The sequence below is a fragment of the Hypanus sabinus genome, chromosome 23 (genome assembly GCF_030144855.1).
Source record: "Hypanus sabinus isolate sHypSab1 chromosome 23, sHypSab1.hap1, whole genome shotgun sequence".
In the NCBI taxonomy this organism is placed as follows: Eukaryota; Metazoa; Chordata; class Chondrichthyes; order Myliobatiformes; family Dasyatidae; genus Hypanus; species Hypanus sabinus.
Window position 1 is genome coordinate 21,031,683 of NC_082728.1, and position 19,856 is coordinate 21,051,538.

At 41.7% G+C, this 19,856-nt stretch overlaps 1 protein-coding gene across 4 annotated transcripts in view; it reads right to left on the bottom strand.

The window, feature by feature from the left end:
- The window catches only part of arsg (arylsulfatase G), a 117,967-nt gene extending 98,602 nt beyond the window's left edge, over window positions 1–19,365 (bottom strand). Inside the window, exon 1 of one of the 4 annotated variants that reach the window (XM_059948484.1) lies at window positions 19,344–19,365. The gene's annotated coding sequence lies outside the window, so the exon portion shown is untranslated. Of the gene's footprint in view, window positions 1–16,243; window positions 16,405–19,343 lie in introns of those variants that run through there. The other 3 variants (XM_059948483.1, XM_059948485.1, XM_059948486.1) reach the window with 3 other exon arrangements.
- Window positions 19,366–19,856: the final 491 nt, after the last annotated feature.

Here is a 19,856-nt window from a genome sequence, read left to right on the forward strand (position 1 = left end):
GCATATTTTCAGAACATAGCACAAATTATACCCATCTACTGGTTAGTTATTTTTCTGTTACCCTCTCTATTATCAGAACACAGAAAAAATTATTCTGCTTCCAGTATCTTTCTAGGATTGCTGCAATTCTTTTACTTCCAGTTTAAGATGGCAATGGCGCTGGTGAATCTCAGGGACTTCTGGCTGGTGGCCACATCACTCTTCTTCTGGTAAATGATCATCACAATCAATAGCTTGTAATTTCCCTTTGGACTTAGAGGCAATTCGTTGCAGCAGAACTGAGGCGAGGCATTACGAAAGAGCGAAGAAGACCCAAAAATCGATTAATTTACGCATTAAGCCAAATTGGAAAGGTCGGATACAGGCTGAATTGAGGCAGCAGGAACCAGGTCCCAGAGCATATCGAAGCGACCGAACCTGTCACTTGGATGACTAATGAAGCACTGGCAAGGACTAACTGAAAGTTAGTCCTGACAAAGGGTCTCAGCCTGAAACGTCGACAGTGCTTCTCCTTATAGATGCTGCTTGGCCTGCTGTGTTCCACCAACATTTTGTGTCTATTGTAGACATAGCATCAATTTTCCAGAGGATGTATCTGTGGAAAGCATCTGGACCACGAGGTGTCCCTTAAATTTCATGTAGATCAGTTGGCAGGGGTGCTTAAAGACTATTTTAGCCTTTCCATGCTTCATTCTGAGGTTCTCAACTGCTTAAAAAGACCACTATCATCCTAGTACCTAAGAAAAACAAGGTAAGATGCTTTTATAACTACCTCCCAATGGCTCTCACAGCCACCATCATGAAGTGCTTCAAGAGACTGGTCATGGCACACGTTAACTCCAAACTGGATCTACTGCAATTAGTTTACACATTCTGTGACCATATTCTGTTCTTGCTCCTTCTACAAGTTTGCAGATGATGCCAGCATGGTGGACCATATGTCTAATAATGATGAGTTGGAGTACAGGAAGGAGATAGAAAGCTTCGTAACATGGTGTTATGACAACTACCTTTAGCTCAACATCAGCAAAATAAAAGATCTGATCACTGACTTGAGGAAGGGGGGCAGTTCATATACACTTGTCTATAGAACACTAACAGTTTTGAGGACAACAAGGTTGAGTTCCTAGGAACTAACCACCAATAGACTGTACTGGTGCAACCATGTAGAAGCCATGGCCAAGAAAGCTTATCATTGTCTTTACTTCCTTAGGAGGACCCTCCTCCGCAAAACTAATGGAATTCACAAAGAGAATCTATGAAGAGGACTACAATGAGACCAGACCTTCAAAGAATTTCCTTCCGCCTACATAAAACCAAAAATGACTTCCTAACTCCTAAGCCATTCATATAGTAAAACATCGAGATATTTACAAAAAAATATAAGGTGTAGTATTATACTCATTGGATGAGAATTATAAGAAATATGCCTTGGATTTATAAAGAACATTACAATGAATTCAATATGTCAGCTTGGAATAGCATTAATGACTATGAGCAATCTGCGTTTTTGACATGCTTTTTATTGTAATTTTTGTTTGGCTTGCAACTGTTGGTTATACAAGATTCACTTTGTATAGTGTGTTGTGATATTGGGAGAGGGATGCAGGCCAACATAATAGTGGTATTGTGCACTTGTGAGAGAGAAGTTATAAATCCTTCATCTTCTTGGTATCCGATATAATTCATGTGTAGAATATTTATGTGCCAACTATCTGCTTGCGGTGGACTCTTTCAAGAACTTTAACAGATTAATATATTAAAATCTTTGGATTAGATATTAGTGTATTGATGTATCCCCGTGTTGTAGTGCTCAATAATAGTGGAAACACAGCATATTGAATATGCCACCATGATACTATCTTAATTCCAATTACTAGTTCTAGAACATAATGTCAGAGAGAAAATAGTGTGGTGATAAGTGAGCCAAGTTTATTGGCTGCCATGGTGATTGTTTCTGTTCTCATGAGAAGTTAGCCTAAACTGGATCTCCAGAGGCTATTACAGATCCATATATTTCAATTCTTTTAGTCAACCTTGACAATTATGGTTCAAGAAATGCTTCTAGATTCAAGATTCCAGTTTATCTATCATGTGTAGATGAATACTTCAAGATTCCAGTTTATCTACCATGTGTACATCAAAACATACAGTGAAATGTATCATTTGTATTAACAACAAACACACTCAAGGATGTACTGTAGACGGCATACAAATGCTGCCACACATTCTGGCACTAACATAGCATACTCACAAGGCTTGACAGAATAATACAGAACACAACAAGGAGCAAAACAATAACAGCCAAACCAAGCCATGTACCTCCCTCCCACTCATGCACATACAGAGCACTTTAACCCCAGGACAAGTTGTTCTCTTCTGCCTCCAGCCTCCAGAAGACTCTGATTCAGGTGTTAAGTAGCATCAACGAAGGAGAGAAAGTTACAAGTTTGATTTTCCAGAGCAGTAGTTTCCAGTCAGGATTGAATCACCACCCCGGATAGATGCCAAAAAACACCATAAGATTCAAGATGGTTTTATAATGTTAAACATTAAAAACAGAAATGGATGCAATCTGAAACACAGTCAATGACTCGCTGGAGAAAGAGTACCGCCTAGAAGCCTGTGGCAAAGCTCTGGGCAAAGTGGAAGATTTGGGCTTACACAAAAACTGTCTTGGACTTCATTTACCAAGCCTTGAAAAAGTACTTAAACCCCACAACTATTTTCACATTTTTCTGTCTCATTTTTCAAATTTAAAATACATATACTGAAGTAGGATTGTTTGAGCTAATCTACAAAACACTGTGCACCGTTTCAAATCAAAAGAAACACTGAAAAAGCTGTTAACAATCTACTAAGAATTAAAAAACAAAATTGTGAAGGTAAAAATAGTATTTGTTCCCTTTGTAATTGCTAACTTTCCTCAGTAGCAACATATTACCTTCCCATCTCACCCAATTTGTTGATCCAGAAAACTGGAGGAGCACCTATTTTCAATGAATTCATAAGAATACTGTAAATAGCCACTCTCTCTGTAAGGTGCAGCAGTGCAGTAGATTTTCAACAAAATGAAGGCAAAAGAAAATTCAAGCCAGGTCAGGAAAATTATAATAGAAAATCTCAAATCTGGAGAAAGGTACGAGCCCACCTCAAAGGCATGGAACATTCCTCCAAGCTCAGTGTAGTCCATCATGAAAAACTGAAAACAAAATATGATGCCAACGGTCACTATGAAGGAGCTGCAGAAGTCAGCGAGGGAATTGTGCTCCACAATCTCTAAGGCCTTGTACAAAAAGGGTATTTAGGGAAGAATGGCAAAGAAGAAGCCCTTCCTATTCTGACATCTCCTTCCTTTCCAGTCCTGATGAAAAATCTTGGCCCAAAACATTAACTGTTTACTGTATTCCTATCCATAGATGCTGCCTGTTCAGCTGAGCTCCTTCAGAACACTGTGTGTATTGCTCTAGATATCCAGCATCTGCAGTACCTTTTGTGTCTGTAAAAAAAAGCATATTCTTGCCCATAAAGACTTCACAAAGCGTTACTTAGAAGATGCTGTAAAGATGTGATAGAAGACCTTGTAGTTGGATGAGATGAAAGTGGAAATTTTTGGCCTCAGCAGTAAGATGTTTGGTTTTGGCTAAAGTAAGGGATGATGATATTCAACGTAGGACGATTGTGACAACAATCAGGGTGGTGGAATTAGGAGAAGGTGCTAGAGACAGCTGGGCAGAGAGAGATTTGTGATGGACACTGGTGGGATTGGTGGTCTTTTTGGTGGGAGCTGCAGAGAGGATAGGAAGGAAGATGGCTGAGTTCGCCATGGAAAGGTGCTTAATGTTGCTCTAAGAGGAGAAAGTGCCTGTTCATGTGAGATGGGTTTCAAGCAAAGTTCAGAATGCAGTGTGTGTTTTCACAGAGAACTTGGCTCCAGCTCAAGCAAACTTTAAGATGAGCTGCAACTTTATGTGAACATTTGGACTGGGTCAACTGAAATGGGTCCTTTTATTTGTTTTTCTTTTCTTTTTCCTAACTGGTCCATAAAGCTGAAATCTATAAATATACTTTTTTATAATTTTTGCAGGTGTATGGTTCTTTCTTGCTGACCGACAAATGTGATAGGCAGTATTTACATAGCATTAGTTTAAATCAAGGTTTCTTTATTCAGAACATCATGACTTTCCTCAAATCATACCGACCATAAAAGTAGGTTATTTATTAAAGATGGCCTTCTCACCGCTGAGTCTGTGGCTGTTAGCAGAGCTGGCTAATGAGCCAAGTTTGCATATGAGCCTGGTGAGGGGGTTACACAGGTAATACCACGCCTTCTGTAAAGTATGGTGGAGGTAGGTTCATGGTATAGGGATGCATTGCAGCAGCAGGGAATGGAAATCTGGTCAGAATTGATTAGAAGATGAATGCTGCTAAATAGAGACAGATACTAGATAAAAGCCTTCTATACTCTGCCAGAAAGCTTAAACTGGGGAGGAAGCTTGTCTTTTAGCAGGATGACCCAATGCACACTGTCAGAGCAACCATGGAGTGGCTTCAAATGAAGAACATTGATGTACTTGAGTGGCCCGGTCAGAATCCTGACCTTAACCTGATTGAACATCTCCGGCAAGACCTCAAGATTGTTGTCCACCGCCGCTCACCAATGAACCTGGCACGATGTGCAGTTTTGCAAGGAGGAATGGGCAAATCTTGCTCTATTACGTTCTGCAACGTTAACAGAGCCTGTATTGAGCAAAGGGGAACAAATACTTTTGAACTGCTGACATTTCAGTTTTTGAAGTTTTAGTTTTTCATGCTTTACAATTTTCCCTGCTTTTTGGGCTCTCCTGTGAAAAAAGGAGCGTGTGATTCACAAATCAAAACTCTTGGTTGTAATACCTCATTTATGTGAACAAAGGGTTGGGGGATGAATACTTTTACAAAGCACTGTATGCAACTGAATTTTGTAAAAGTAATGTACACCATTAGCTGTCACTGATATGTTCAAGCCTCAGAGTACCAGCAATTCTGGCCCACAGGGTTTTTTCCAATCACTGAAGAAACCCTCTGGGTATAAATATTTGGGCACCTGCAGTCCACATTTAGCATTTATCGTTCTCTCATCTAATTAGTACTAGTTGGGAGTTTTGTTCATGAGTAATCTTCCTAAATTCATTGCTCCAGGACATAAATATGCAAAATCAGCATCTGACTTCTTATCCCACGCTATTCACATCTATTCATGCCTTTCACTTACTTTTTCCATGTGGTTTACAAACATTTGCTCTCTGACATCTTCATTTGAGGTTTTCCACAAATTTAACATTCCCCTTTCCACATCATCCTTCTGGAATGTCCTTAACACACAATCTATTTACTATTAATGTACGTTCTACCACAGAAAGCGTCAGAAGTTCCAGCAAAATACTAACTAGCATTGAAGTTTAGCTCAGATATTCCAAAATCTAATTAAAACACTATTAAATACTTCTTCAAAGCTGTTCAGTTACACAGAATGTGATTTGGTTCTGAAAAGAAAAGGTTCAAAAGACGAGAAAATGATAGAGATCTAGAAGATTTTAAGAATGGAGGAGTTTAAGAATGAAATTAGGAGAGCCAGAAGGGGCCATGATAAGGCCTTGGTTGACAGGATTATGGAAAACCCCAAGGCAGTCTACAAATATGTGAAGAGCAAGAGTATAAAACCTAAGAGAATGGGATCAATCAAGTATGACAGTGGAAAAGTGTGTATGGAACCGGAGGAGATAGCACAGGTACTTAATGAATACTTTGCTTCAGTATTCACTATAGAAAAGGATCTTGGCAATTGTAGGGATGACTTACAGCAAAATGAAAAGCTTAGGCATATAAATATTAAGAAAGAGGATGTGCTGGAGTTTTTGGAAAGCATCAAGTTGGATAAGTCACTGGGACCAGATGAGATGTACCCCAGGCTACTGTGGGAGGCGAGGGAGGAGATTGCTGAGCCTCTGGTGATGATGCTTGCATCAACAATGGGGACGGGGAAGGTTCTGGAAGATTAGAGGGCTACGAATGTTGTTCCCTTATTCAAGGAAGGGTGTAGAGATAGTCCAGGAAATTATAGACCAGTGAGTCTTACCTCAGTGATTGGTAAGTTGATGGAAAAGATCCTGAGAGGCAGGATTTATGAACATTTGACGAGGCATAATATGATTAGGAATAGTCAGCATAACTTTGTGAAAGGCAGGTCATGCCTTACGAGCCTGATTGAATCTTTTGAGGTTGTGACTAAACACATTGATGATGGTAGAGTAGTAGATGTAGTGTATATGGATTCCAGCAAGGCATTTGATAAGGTATCCCATGCAAGGCTTATTGAAAAAGTAAGGAGGCATGGTATCCAAGGGAAAATTGCTTTGTGGATTCAGAATTGGCTTGCCCACAGAAGGCAAAGAGTGGTTGGAGATGGGTCATAATCTGCATGGAGGTCAGTGACCAGTGGGGTGCCTCAGGGATCTGTTCTGGGACCCCTTCTCTGTGATTTTTATAAATGACCTGGATGAGGAAGTGGAGGGTTGGGTTAGTAAATTTGCTGATGACACAAAGTGTGGGGGTGTTGTGGATAGGTGGAGGGCTGTCAGAGGTTACAGCAGGACACTCATAGGATACAAAACTGGGCTGTGAAGTGGCAGATGGAGTTCAACCCTGGTAAGTGGGAGGTGGTTCATTTTGGTAGGTCAAATATGAATATAACATTAATGGTAAAACTTTTGGCAGTGTGGAGGATCAGAGGAATCTTGGAGCCCGAGTCCATAGAACACTCAAAGCTGCTACGCAGGTTGACTCTGCGGTTAAGAAAACATATGATGCATTGGCCTTCATCAAGCATGGGATTGAGTTTAGGAGCCGAGAGGTAATGTTGCAGCTATATAGGACCCCGGTCAGACCCCACTTGGAGTACTGTGCTCAGGTCTGGTCACCTCACTACAGGAAGGATGTGGAAACCACAGAAAGGATGCAGAGGAGATTTACAAGGATGGTGCCTGCATTAGGGAGCATACCTTATGAGAATAGGTTGAGAGAACTTGGCCTTTTCTCCTTGAAGCGATGGAGTATGAAAGGTAACCTGATAGAGGAGTATAAGATGATGAGAGGCATTGATCGTGTGGATAGTCAGAGGCTTTTTCCCAGGGCTGAAATGGCTAACATGAGGGGGCACAGTTTTAAGGTGCTTGGAAGTAGGTACAGAGGAGATGTAAGATGTAAGGGGTGTTGGTGGTGGAGGCAGATATGACAGGGCTTTTGAGAGACTCCAGGATAGGTACACAGAGCTTAGAAAAATAGAGGGCTATGGGTAACTCCTAGGTAATTTCTAAAGTAAGGGCATGTTCAGCACAGCATTGTGGGTCAAAAGGCCTCTATTGTGCTGTAGGTTTTCTATGTTTCTATGAAATCCACTGAATGGGAAATAAGTTTAATTGCAGGGTTTCAAAAGAAGGTGGACAACTATCTGAACGTAAGAAATTTGCTTTGGGAGAAGGTAAGGATTTACAGCAGGTATGGACTCTGGGCCAAATACCCTCCTTACTTTGTGTGAAATTACAACTTGCCTAAGCAGTAATTATCACTGCTTTTTGCTTGCATACATTTTTAATTTCCTTGTAAAGTATATCCTCTATAACCAGGTCAAAATTTTCGATAGGTATTTGAATCAGATTCAGAATCAGGTTTATTATCACCGACATGTGTTATGAAGTTAACTTAGCAGCATCAACTCAATGCAATACATAACATATAAGAAGAAAAAGAAAATAAATCAGTAAACTGAATAGATCAAAAATAATGCAAAAAGCAGAAATAATATATATTAAAAAAGTGAGGTAGTGTTCACAGGTTCAATGACCATTTAGGAATTGGATGGCAGAGGGGAAGAAGCTGTTCCTGAATTGTTTCAGGCTTCTGTACTTCCTGCCTGATGGTAACAGTGAGAAAAAGGCATGCCCTGTGTGCTGCAGGTCCTTAGTAATAGACACTGCCTTTCTGAGACACCGCTCCTTGAAGATATCCTGGGTACTTTGTAGGCTAGTGACTAAGATGGAGCCAACTAAATTTACAACCTTTTGTAGCTTCTTTCAGTCCTGTGCAAGTAGCCACCCCATACCAGTCAGTGATGAAGCCATATTTAGCAATGGTCTTAATCTTTTCTTTCTTTGGGCCCCAGAGTCAATGGATGCTTGCTTCCAATCAAGTTCTCTAATGGCAGAAACTGAAATTTGTGGGACCTTTCGTAAAAACTCAAAGTGTTCAGACCCTCCTGGTTGCCTTTTCTCTATTCTGAGCTATCATAGTGTGGGGTTTCCCATGAGACATTTTTATCATGATTTTCAGAACGTCCTTGCATTCATTTCATTCTTCTTTAAAGTCTCCTGCTTTACCTTTTTATACTGTCTATCTCCCCACCGTCTTTTAGTCCACAAAAACGGTCTCAACCCAAAACGTCAACTGTCCATTTTCATTAACAGACAGGGTGTGACCTGCTAAGACCTTGTTTATTACCTCTCTCAAGAAAAGTGCTTGTTTCAAGAGTTTGGAGTCAGTCATGCAAAAGAACATGATTCACCCAGCAGAAGTGGTCAAGTATGATCAGAACCTCACTGCTGGTAGAGAACATTGACTTTGGGTCTCTACTCCTGTTAATTGATTTGGCGGATTTTGAAGCGAGTGCGTTGTGGTACCTCTCCAGTGCTTTTCAGATGCCTGCTGTAAACTGTCTGTCAACAAAGCCGATTAACAGGACAGGGAATCATTGCTGCTTGGTAAATTCTGAAATTGGAGTCAGGTGGGAGGTCTGTCTTTACACACTCTATCCTCAGTTGGCTAAGGAAACCAAGATTTTGCACCCAACACCAATTTAAGGATCTAAAGGCAGTGATAAATTTTGGCACATTCACCTATCTTCACTGAAAGTTCGGAGATCTGGTAAGTGGTTGATATATTTTAGGATCTCATTCTGGATCTTGATCACTGGGTAGGCAGCATATGGCAAGAGCAGGTCGACACAGGACTTTTGATTCCTTAAATAAAAATAGTATGAGCTGCCAACACTCAATATCAGAATTACAATCAGGTTTTTAATATATCACTGGCATATGTTGTGAAATTTGTTGTTATGTAGCAGCAGTACTTTGCTATAATAATAAAAACTATAAATTACAGTAGGACCTATACATATTTAAAAAGCTAACTAAATAGTGCAAAAAGAGAAAATAACAAAGTAGTGATGTAGTGTTTGTAGGTTTATTGTCCATTCAGAAATCTGATGGCAGAGGGGAATAAGCTATTCCTGAATCACCGAGTGTGTGCCTTCAGACTCCTGTATCTCCTCCCTGACGGTAGCAATGAGAAGAGTGCATCTCCTGGGTGATGGGGATGGTTAATGGTGGATGCTACCTTTTTGAGGCATTGCTTCTTGAAGATGTCCTGGATGCTGGAGAGGCCAGTGCCCATGATGGAGCTGACTGTTTAGAACTTACTGCAGCATGTTTTTATCCTATGCAGCAAACCCCCATACCAGACAGTCTTGCAGCCAGTTAGAATGCTCTCACGGTACATCTGTAGAAATTTATAAGTGTTTTTTGTGATATACCACATCTCCTCAAAGACATACCACATCTCCTCAAACTCCTAATGAAATATAGCCAATGTCTTGCCTTCTGTGTAATTGCCTAGGATAGATCCTGAGAGATGTTGACACTCAGGAACTTGAAATTGCTCACCCCTTGCACTACTGATCCATTGATGATTGGTGTGTGTTCCCTTTGTCTTACCCTTTCTGAAGTCCACAATCAATGCTTTCGTCTTAATGACACTCAGTGCAAGATTATTGCTGCGATACCACTCAGCCATTACTTCCTACAAAGCAAAAACCCCAGTGATGCTTCACCCCCAGATGAGTTCAATGTCTTCTACACTCACTTTGAAAGGGAGAATAAAACTACATCTATGAGGATCCCTGCAGCACCCAGTGACCCTGTGATTTCTGTCCCAGAGGCCGACGTCAAGTGAACCCTTGCACGGTGTCAAGCCCTGAAGGAATACCTGGTAGGGCTCTGAAAATCTATGCCAACCAACTGATCATAAAACACAGAACCTGGGCCTCTGTATTCACTCTGCAAATGGATTCTTGACTTCCTAACTGGAAGACCACAGTCGGAAATAACATCTCCACCTCACTGACTATCAACACTGGCGCACTTCAGTGATGTGTGCTTAGCCAGTTATACTCTCTCTACACCTATAACTCTGAGGCTAGACACAGCTCAGATGTCAATACAACCATTGCTGGCAGAATTTCAGATCGTGACAAGATGGTATACAGGAGCAAAATATATCCACTAGTTGAGTGGCGTCACAGCAGTAACCTTGCACTCAACGTCAGTAAGACCAAAGAACTGATAGGGAACTAGAAAGGGCAAAACAAAGGAACACACACCAGTCCTCCTAGACAGTTCAGATGTGGAAAGAGTGAGCAATTTCAAGCTCCTGGGTGTCAATATCTCTGAGGATCTCACTAGGGTGATGCCACTACAAAGAAGGCATGACAGCGGCTGTATTTCGTGAGGAGTTTGAGGAGATTTGGTATGTCACCAAAAACACTCACCAATTTCTACAGATGTACTGTGGAGAGAGCATTCTAAAGGCTGATTTATACTTGTGTGTTGCATTTAGAAGATTGAGGGGGGATCTTATTGAAACATATAAAATTCTAAAGGGATTGGACAGGCTAGATGCAGGAAGATTGTTTCCGGTGTTGGGGAAGTCCAGAATGAGGGGTCACAGTTTAAGGATAAAGGGGAAGCCTTTTAGGACCGAGATGAGGAAAAACTTCTTCACACAGAGAGTGGTGAATCTGTGGAATTCTCTGCCATAGGAAACAGTTGAGGCCGGTTCATTGGTTATATTTAAGAGGAAGTTAGATATGGCCCTTGTGGCTAAAGGGATCGGGGGTATGGAGAGAAAGCAGGTACAGGGTTTTGTGTTGGATGATCAGCCATGATCATACTGAATGGTGGTGCAGGCTCGAAGGGCTGAATGGCCTACTCCTGCACCTATTTTCTATGTTTCTATGTTTCTATCAACACCGTAGGTAACGCGCACCCTACACCATACCTATGGTGTACCCTACGCAAAGGGTGACGTGCACCCCTCCAGAAAAGTTACTGTGTCGTGGCGACGCAGACCACAACAACTGTAATTGGTCCACTTGATAGCATCGCATTTCCTCCTACGCATTTCCAGTTGATTCTTCTCCGCCATGTCTGTAGGCTGTGCGCACACTGATGCAAAGTAGATGAACCAAATCATCAAATCTACCCGCCGACATGCGAAAATGTTTGAAATGCATTTCCTTGTCCATGTCTCTCATGAAGAAACTCAACACAGTGGCATAGAAACTCCACCGCCAACTAGCATTTTGGCACACACCAACGTACGCTCACTACTGCGTAAAGCGACACTGGAGTGAAAATCAGGGTTATGGCATAGGCTGCGGCATAGCCCATACGCATAAGTATCAGCCTTAACTGGCTGCGTCACCAGCTGGTTTTTGGTGGGGGGGGGGGGGGGGTCTACTGCACTGGAATGAAATAAGCTGCCGGGAGTTGTAGGCTTAATCAGCTTCATCATGGGCACCAGCCTCAAAAAGGCAACATCATTAAGGACCCCCATCAGGCCATGCTTTGTTCTCATTGTTACCATCAAGGAGGAGGTACAGAAGCCTGAAAACACACACTCAATGATTCAGGAACAGCTTCTTCCCTTCTGCCATCCAATTTCTAAATGGACACTGAACCCATGAATGCCATCTAATTTTCTACTTTTTTAATTTCTATTTTTGCATAACTTATTTAATTTAACTATTACTGTATATATACTGTAATTCAGTTTTTCTACATAATTATGTTGTGAATTGTACTGCTGCCACAAAGGTAACAAATTTCACAACATAGGCTGGTGATATTAAACCTGATTCTGAACTAGCTGATGTAGCTCGCTGCTGTACACCTTCTTGTCTGAAATTCTGCTAACAATAGCTTTGTTGTCAGCAAATTTATAGATGATATTTGAATTGTGTCTAGCCACAGTCATTGGTGTAGCGAGAGTACAGAGTGGGCTAAGCACACATCCTTGACATGCACCATTGCTGATTATCAGTGGGGCGGAGCTATTATTTCCAATCTGCACAGACTGTGGTGTTCTGGTGAAGAAGTCGAGGATACAGTTGCAAAAGGTGTTACAGAAGCCCAGGCTGTGGAGCTTTTTGATAAATTCTGTAGCAATGATTGTGTTCAACGTTGAGCTGTAGTCAATAAACTGCAGCCTGATGTAAGTTTTAGCATCAGGAAGTATCTCCAGAAAGAGAAATATAATTAATATTTCAGCTTGAAGACCCTTCAAGAGTAGGATGAATCAGAGACCTATTCTGTTGAAGGGTCTTGGTCCTGAAGCATTAAAGTTGTCTCTCTTTCCACAAATACTGCCTAACCCGCTGAAAGTTTCCCAATTTTTTAGTTTATGTTCCAGATTTCCAGCTTCTGTAATTGTTCATTTTTCAACCTTTGTCTTCAGCTGCTTAATACAAGGTTTATTCTCTCATTTACCAGTGAAAGAATCATAAGAGGACATCGAGTGCAGTATCTGAAAATGCATATGCTCCTTCATACTGCAAATTCTCAATTGGAGAAGATGAACACCGAACAGATTCCTATTCATCTTGCAGATTCATTCTTTGACTCCTGGAAAGCTTGTCATAAGTGAGATCTGGTATCACAAACAGGAAGACTAAGAACAAGATGTGTGTTATATCAAAGCTTTGCTTTACCCCAGTTAGCACTGGAATTTGGTTTTTGATGCAACTGTTGGTCTGGATCACAGCTTGCATGTCATTCTGTACCAAATGTGGAATGCAGGCAAATTTTTGAGAGCAACAAATTTTAAGGATTCTCCATAATTTTTCTTGGTTGATAGAGTTGAAGCCTTACATGAAGTCATAAAAGGACCACGTGCTCCACTCTATAATGTTCTTGTATTTGTCAAGAAGTGAAGATTGAGTATTTGGTAACTCCTGTGGGTGGCGTATGTGCTGTGATTCTGAGAGAAGCCCTTCAGCCACTTTGGAGGGAGAGGGAAAGGGAAGCCAGCTAGGCAGATGATGAAAAAGCTAGTTATTATCAACAGCAGGGCGGCCATCCTCTCTAGAATATGGTCACGATTATAGTGAATTAGGTGTAACCTAGCACACTTCTCTCTTTTGAGATGAGAGATGAGATTATAAATTTGCACCAGAATTTTCACAATTCTGCCATGATTTTCTGATTCAGATGGGGTTTCATCTCGTTCAGGGCCTCATTTTTCAACTAAAGTGTTGTGTGTCAATCTTTTTACTGGACTTGGGTAATCTCAAGGTTATAATAGTAGGTGAAATCAAGTCATTCATTTCAAAGACAAGAATCTGTCATGAAGACCGTCAAAGATCTCCTTCCAGCAACTGGTGAACATTGCTCTCCTCTACTTCATTCCTTGCTCTCGGTAACATGCATGTTTCAACTGTGACTGAGCTTGGCAGCTCTGAAGAATTGGACATGTTATGATTATTGGTTGGTTGCTGGATATCCTGCCTTCTATTCACCTACCGCATTTTCTGACTTAATTCACATTTCAGGTGCCTGTGGACCTGTCTTTTTTCCATGAGCCATGATGGTACTTCCTCTCCAAGAACAAAGTTCATTTATGATTAATTAGTTCCTAGTTTGCCTGTTCTTATGAGTCTTTTCACAGCTGCTTATGATAGTGGACCTCAAAGCAGACTGAACACTGGATATTCTGAGGCTAATGCTGTAGAATCACAAGATTACCTGTGAGGTGCGACATTTAACAGCTTTTATGTCAGAAGTGTTTGACCTCCTTGACATGGATTTTTCTGGGGCAATGCTTCTCTTGGAAATAACACAAGACTAGGCAGTGCTCAGTATAACAGTCATTATGTCACTTACTGAAGTTACCATCTCTGTCTTTCTCCTATTAAGAATTGGGAAATGGATTGTTTGAGATTGGAGTAGAAGCCCTCTGCAGAACTCATCAATGCTGATGACTTAAGTATGCTGGTTCTATATTGCAGTGAGTCAAAGGATGTTGAAGCTTTAATGACCCACAGCATAAGTTGCAGAGACTTTAAATGAGGACTGAGGTTGGCATTCATCTTCCAGTTTACCCTCCAGATGAAGGTTTACCTACTACTTTGTTCCTTGGGCAGGCCTTCTCAGATTAGTTTATTGTCATATACATGAGGGTGCAACCAAATTCCTTATGTGAAGCTCACTGTATACGTGGTAATGGTAAATACAATAATAAGTGCAACAGTGAGTGCAAAACAACAGAATGGTGCAAAGACCGTAGAGCAATTTGAAGTAGTGCAAGAAGAAATGCTGATGTGACAATAATGGCATAACTGAGAGAAGTAGAACTAACTTTATGAGAACATGGCAGCATCTCAGGAAAGGAGATGTGACATAAAATGAGGCCATTCAGCTTACCAAGGTGTGCTGACTCTCCAAACATCCTGATCAATGCTATTCCTTCTATTTCCCTGTGATTAATTCTCTCTTCAGGTGTCCATTATCTAGACTGCCAATTTTTATGCCAACCACATGAAGGATAATATAGAGCAGATAGTTAACCTACAAAACAGCACCTCTTCACAACATGGGAAAAAACTAGAGCACCCACAGAAACCTATGCACTCTCAGGGTAAGTGTGCATATCTGCTCATACAGCACCATAGGTCAGGACAGAACCTGACTGCAGGTGCTTTTTGATGGCTGCCATCTGTCTGCTACACTGCCCCCACCCCACACCCCCTAAATGATGTTGTCAGAGTTTTGGTGTTTGATTGTCTGCGCTATAACAATGTTTAAGAATGTGCTGTTGAGAGTGTCCGTGACAGTCTCGACATTCCAGGTCTTTGTGGAGGGGAAGATGGCTGATTTACAAAGATACCTTTTTCTGATGTGAAGTGGTCATTGTGCACCAGCCACAATACATGCTTGGCAGGGTAAGATGTTGGTCCAAAGGCAAGATGGAGCAAGTCAAAGCAGAACCAGGCTCTGCTGCATTGACTGAACGAACACACAAACGTGAACACACATACATACTAACAACTTACAGACTCAATTTCAAAGTCTCTACAACTCATCCTGTTGGTACTACTGATTTTTTACTTGCATAATCTGTCTTCTTTTGCACATTGGCTGTTTGTCAATCTTTGTTTATATATAATTTTTTCATAAATTCTATTGTATTTCCTAATTTTCCTGTTCATGCCTACATGAAAATGAATTTCAAAGTAGTATATGGTAACATATATGTACTCTGATGATAAATTTACTTTGACTTTCACACACAAATGCAGCCTGCTCACACTCTAGCTGCTCATTTCAACACTTTGTTAGTACACATATGCAAACGTTTTCACTCTCTTGCCAACACACACAACAGTATTCTCCCAGTCCAACAGGATATAACCCACCCAATCCTTCCACTCGTGGACAGCAGACAGGGCAGCTGTGGCTGGCTGACAGCAGGTGACATTGGAGTTCCCATAAGGTTCACTGGGGGAAAGTCAGAGGCTGAGCAGAGCTAAGCTTTCAAACTTTGGGCACTATGACTCAGACACTAATGGGAGGGATCCAACCGGAGATCAGGGAGTGGCAAGCCGTGAGAGAATGGAAGGGAGAGGGACAGCACAACATCTGCAGGGAAAGAGCGTGGGTAAAGGTGAAGGAGTTGAACTGGTGAAAGAACATGAGCGAGGGCAGGGAGATCAAAGGAGGGAGATCAGGGAGGAGTTCAGGAAAACAGAGATTTGAGAGGAGCTTGGAGGACCAAAAGTTGGGAGTTCAGGGCAGCATAGTGTAACAGTTAGCATATTGCTTTACAGCACCAGCAGACTGGGTTCAATTTCTGCCACTGTCTATAAAGAGTTTGTATGTTCTCTCCATGACTGCATGATTACTCCAGTTTCCTCCCATATTCCAAACATGTACAAGTTAGTAGATTAATTGGTCACATGGGTGTATTTAGGTAACACAGGCTCACTGGGCCGAAAGGGCCTATTACCGTGCAGTATTTCAAAACTTTAAAAGCAAGTGGTTTCAATACACCTAAGGAACATAATTGTGTACTTTTTAAGTTTATGAAAAATGCTCACCATTTCCTGCTTTCTGTCACATCAACACACAATCCAGCTCATTATGAGTCCTAAAGAAGGGTCTTGGCCCAAAATGTCGACAGTTTACGTTCCATAAATGCCGCCTGACCTGCTAAATTCCTCCGGTGTTCTGTCTGTGTTACTCATTATGCACCTTATTGGTTACCTGCACAGAACTTTCTTCTGTTTTACACTTTACTCTGCTTTGTTATTGTTTAACCATGTTCTACCTCAATGCATTGTTCAATGATTTGTTCTGTATGAACAGCATGCAAAACAAGCTTTCCATTGTACCTTGATACATGAGACAATAATAAACAAATTCCAGTAATATCACTCTTCTTTTAATCCTATGTATTTAAATTTTACTAATAAATTCATTTTACAGCGCCTTGCCTCATAAATTTTACATAGCCCACATCAAATCTTTCCATTACTTCATCAAAAACTGATGCTGATCAGCGCTTTGGGTTGAATAGAATTTTCTAAGCATTTTATGAATTCGTTATTCTCTGGTGTGTGCTATTTTGCTAATCATGCTAATCTACTTGATTGCTTTTTTTGCCAATTTTTAACTGCATTTGAAAATCTGCTCAGTGATGCAAGGAATGTTGATACCAGGGAATGTGCTTCAGGTATACCAAATCCAACTTTCAATAAATAAGAGCTTTAATAGGATTGCAGTTGCTTGCTGTATAATTTTTTTTAATTGATTAGTAATTTTTAATCTGTGAATGCAAACATTATTAAAATTAAATGAAAGGATTAAATAAAAAATAAATAAAAAGTAAGCTGCAGCTGGGTTGTTGTGTTATCCCTCAGAATCAGTAAAGAATGCACAACATAACCTTCTTTCGGGGAGTTTCTCAGAGCTGAAGAATTGGGGAGAATAGGGGACACAGTAGATGGTTTGTAAGAAAGAAAGTTGGGGGGCCAAAATAGGCTTGGAGAGTTAGTGGAAGATGGTGATTAAGAAGAGGGTGGAGGAACTGATAGCAAGCCAGAGTAAATTATTGGGGTTGGAAAAGGTAGGATGCAGGAGTGAAGAAAACTTAGAAGGAAGGGATTGGACAACAGTGGCTGAGGAGGAGAAAGTGGGCAATGTGTGTCTTTGTCCTTTCAGTGTGGGTGCTGTGGGTAAACACGCATATTTGTGCATTTCCATATATTCTTGCAGCAGAGCTGCTACCCAATCCTCTTGGCCCCATTTGCTACTGGAGTAAGACATGTTTTATTAAGACTGTGTGCTAGACACTATTTGTTCAAAGAATTCAGCCACAGGCCTTATCATCCAACTCAGGTTCCACAGAACTGAGGTCATCAAATCAAGTTTATTGTCATTTATTACATGTATATAACATATATAACCATATAATGTGGATAGAAACTGCTTTGGACTGCTATGTATATAGGACTACTTTGATAATATGAACTGGAAAATGTTCAGGGAGGCTGCTGCCTATGGCTAACAAGTTAACATTGAGGAATATGTGGATTCTGTGACCAACTACATAGAGAAACGTACCAAGAGTGTTGCCATCATGAAACAAATCTGGGTGAGGGCAGATCAGAAGCCATGGCTAACTGCAGAGGCACATGCCAGGCTGAAGGATCATGATGAGGCCTTTGGATTGGGGGATGCGACAACTCGCAGGGAAGCAAGAACTGTGCTTTCCTGCTCCATCAGGAAGGCAAAATAGGAGCATTCGCAGAGAATTTACAGCCACTTCTGCAATACCAGAGACACAAGATGCATGTGGCAGGGAATTCAGAGGATTACAGACTATAAGTCTACCCTGCACATTAGTGACCAGGATGCTTCACTCCCAGAGAAGCTGAATGTCTTCTACACCCGGTTTGATGCACAAAACAAAGTGTTGGCGAGGAAGACACCCCTCCCTGCAGGGGAGCAGACATGCCTTCTGGTTGAAGCTGAGGTGAGGAAGACCCTGGTCCAAGTCAACCTATGCAAAACTGTGGGACCTGATAATATATCAGGTCAGGTTCTGAAATACTGCACAGCCCAGCTGATGGAGGTGCTGAAGGACATATTAAACATCTCTCTGGAACAATCCATTGCCCCTCGGTTTCCGAGGTGGCAACCATCATTCCAGTGCCAAAGGAGGATTCAGTAACCTGACCAAATGACTCGTCTGGTAGTATTAACATCAACCATTATGAAATGCTTTGAGCGGCTGGTCATGGAGCACATTAAAGCTTTTCTCTTGGCTACATCGGACCACTTCCAGTTCACTTATCACTCAAGTCGAGCCACTGACAATGCAATAGCCTCTGCCCTGCACTCTGCCATGCCCCACTTGGAAAACGGGGGGTCTCATATGCTAGACTACTGTTTCTAGACTTCAGTTCGGGGTTCAACACCATCACACCCCAGAAACTGGTGGGGAAATTGTCCTTGCTGGGTCTCAACACCTCCCTCTGCAATTGGATACTGGACTTCTTAACAGTAAGGCTACAGTCAGTCTGTGTGAGGCAGTAACATCACTCGTCCCATTATGTTGAGCACTGGTGCTCTCCAAAGCTGTGTGCTCAGCCTGCTACTGTTCACACTGCTGACGCATGACTGTGCTGCAGGATCCAGCTCATCAAGTTTGTGGATGACACAACAGTGGTTGGCCTTATCAAGAGTGATAACAAGACTGTGTAGAGGAAGTGGAGTGACTGGTGTGAGAAGAACAACCTAAGCCTCAATGTGGAGAAGACCAAGAAAATCATTGTGGATTTCAGGAAGGTGCAGCTGAAACTTCCTCTTTTACGAATACAAGGCTCCTCCGTAGACAGAGTTAAGTGCACCAAGTTCCTAGGGGTTAACATCACAGATGACCTCACTTGGTCCCCTAATATCACCTCCCTGAACAAGAAGGCACAGCAATTCCTCAACTTCCTAAGAAGATTGAGGCAAACAAGGTTCCCCACACCTGCTCACTCCCTCCCCGTTAACTACGTTTTACAGGAGCACCATTGAGAGCGTCCTGAAAGGTTGCACCTCCATCTGGTATGGGAGCAGCCAAGCAGCAGATTAGAAATCCGTACAAAGGACTGTGAGAACATCTGAAAGGATCACAGGGGTCTCTCTCACCTCCGTTCACAGTCCCAAACAGTCCTTCCAGGTGGGACAACACGTGGGGTCTGTTGGATTCGTCCACCAAAGCAGGTTATCCATAAACACAAGAGATTTTGCAGATGCTGGAAATCCAAGAATAACACACAAAATGCTGGAGGAATTCAGCAGGTCAGGCAGCATCTATGGAGAGGAAAAAATAATCAAGGCAGGAGGCGGGATAGAGTTCCTCGTCTTCACCGAGAGAGAGGGAGGGAGGGAGAGAGGGGGGGAGGGAGGGAGGGAGAGGGGGGAGAGAGAGAGAGAGAGAGAGAGAGAGAGAGAGAGAGAGAGAGAGAGAGAGAGAGAGAGAGAGAGAGAGAGGGGGAGAGAGAGAGAGAGAGAGACTATCTTTTGCATAGTACTTGTAGTAATACTGTAGTAATTTTATGTATTGCACTGTATTGTTGCCTCAAAAAAAACCATGATTTAAGTGAGTGATTATAAACCTGATTTTGATATGAGTCTCTGTTGTGAACTGAGAGTGGGAAG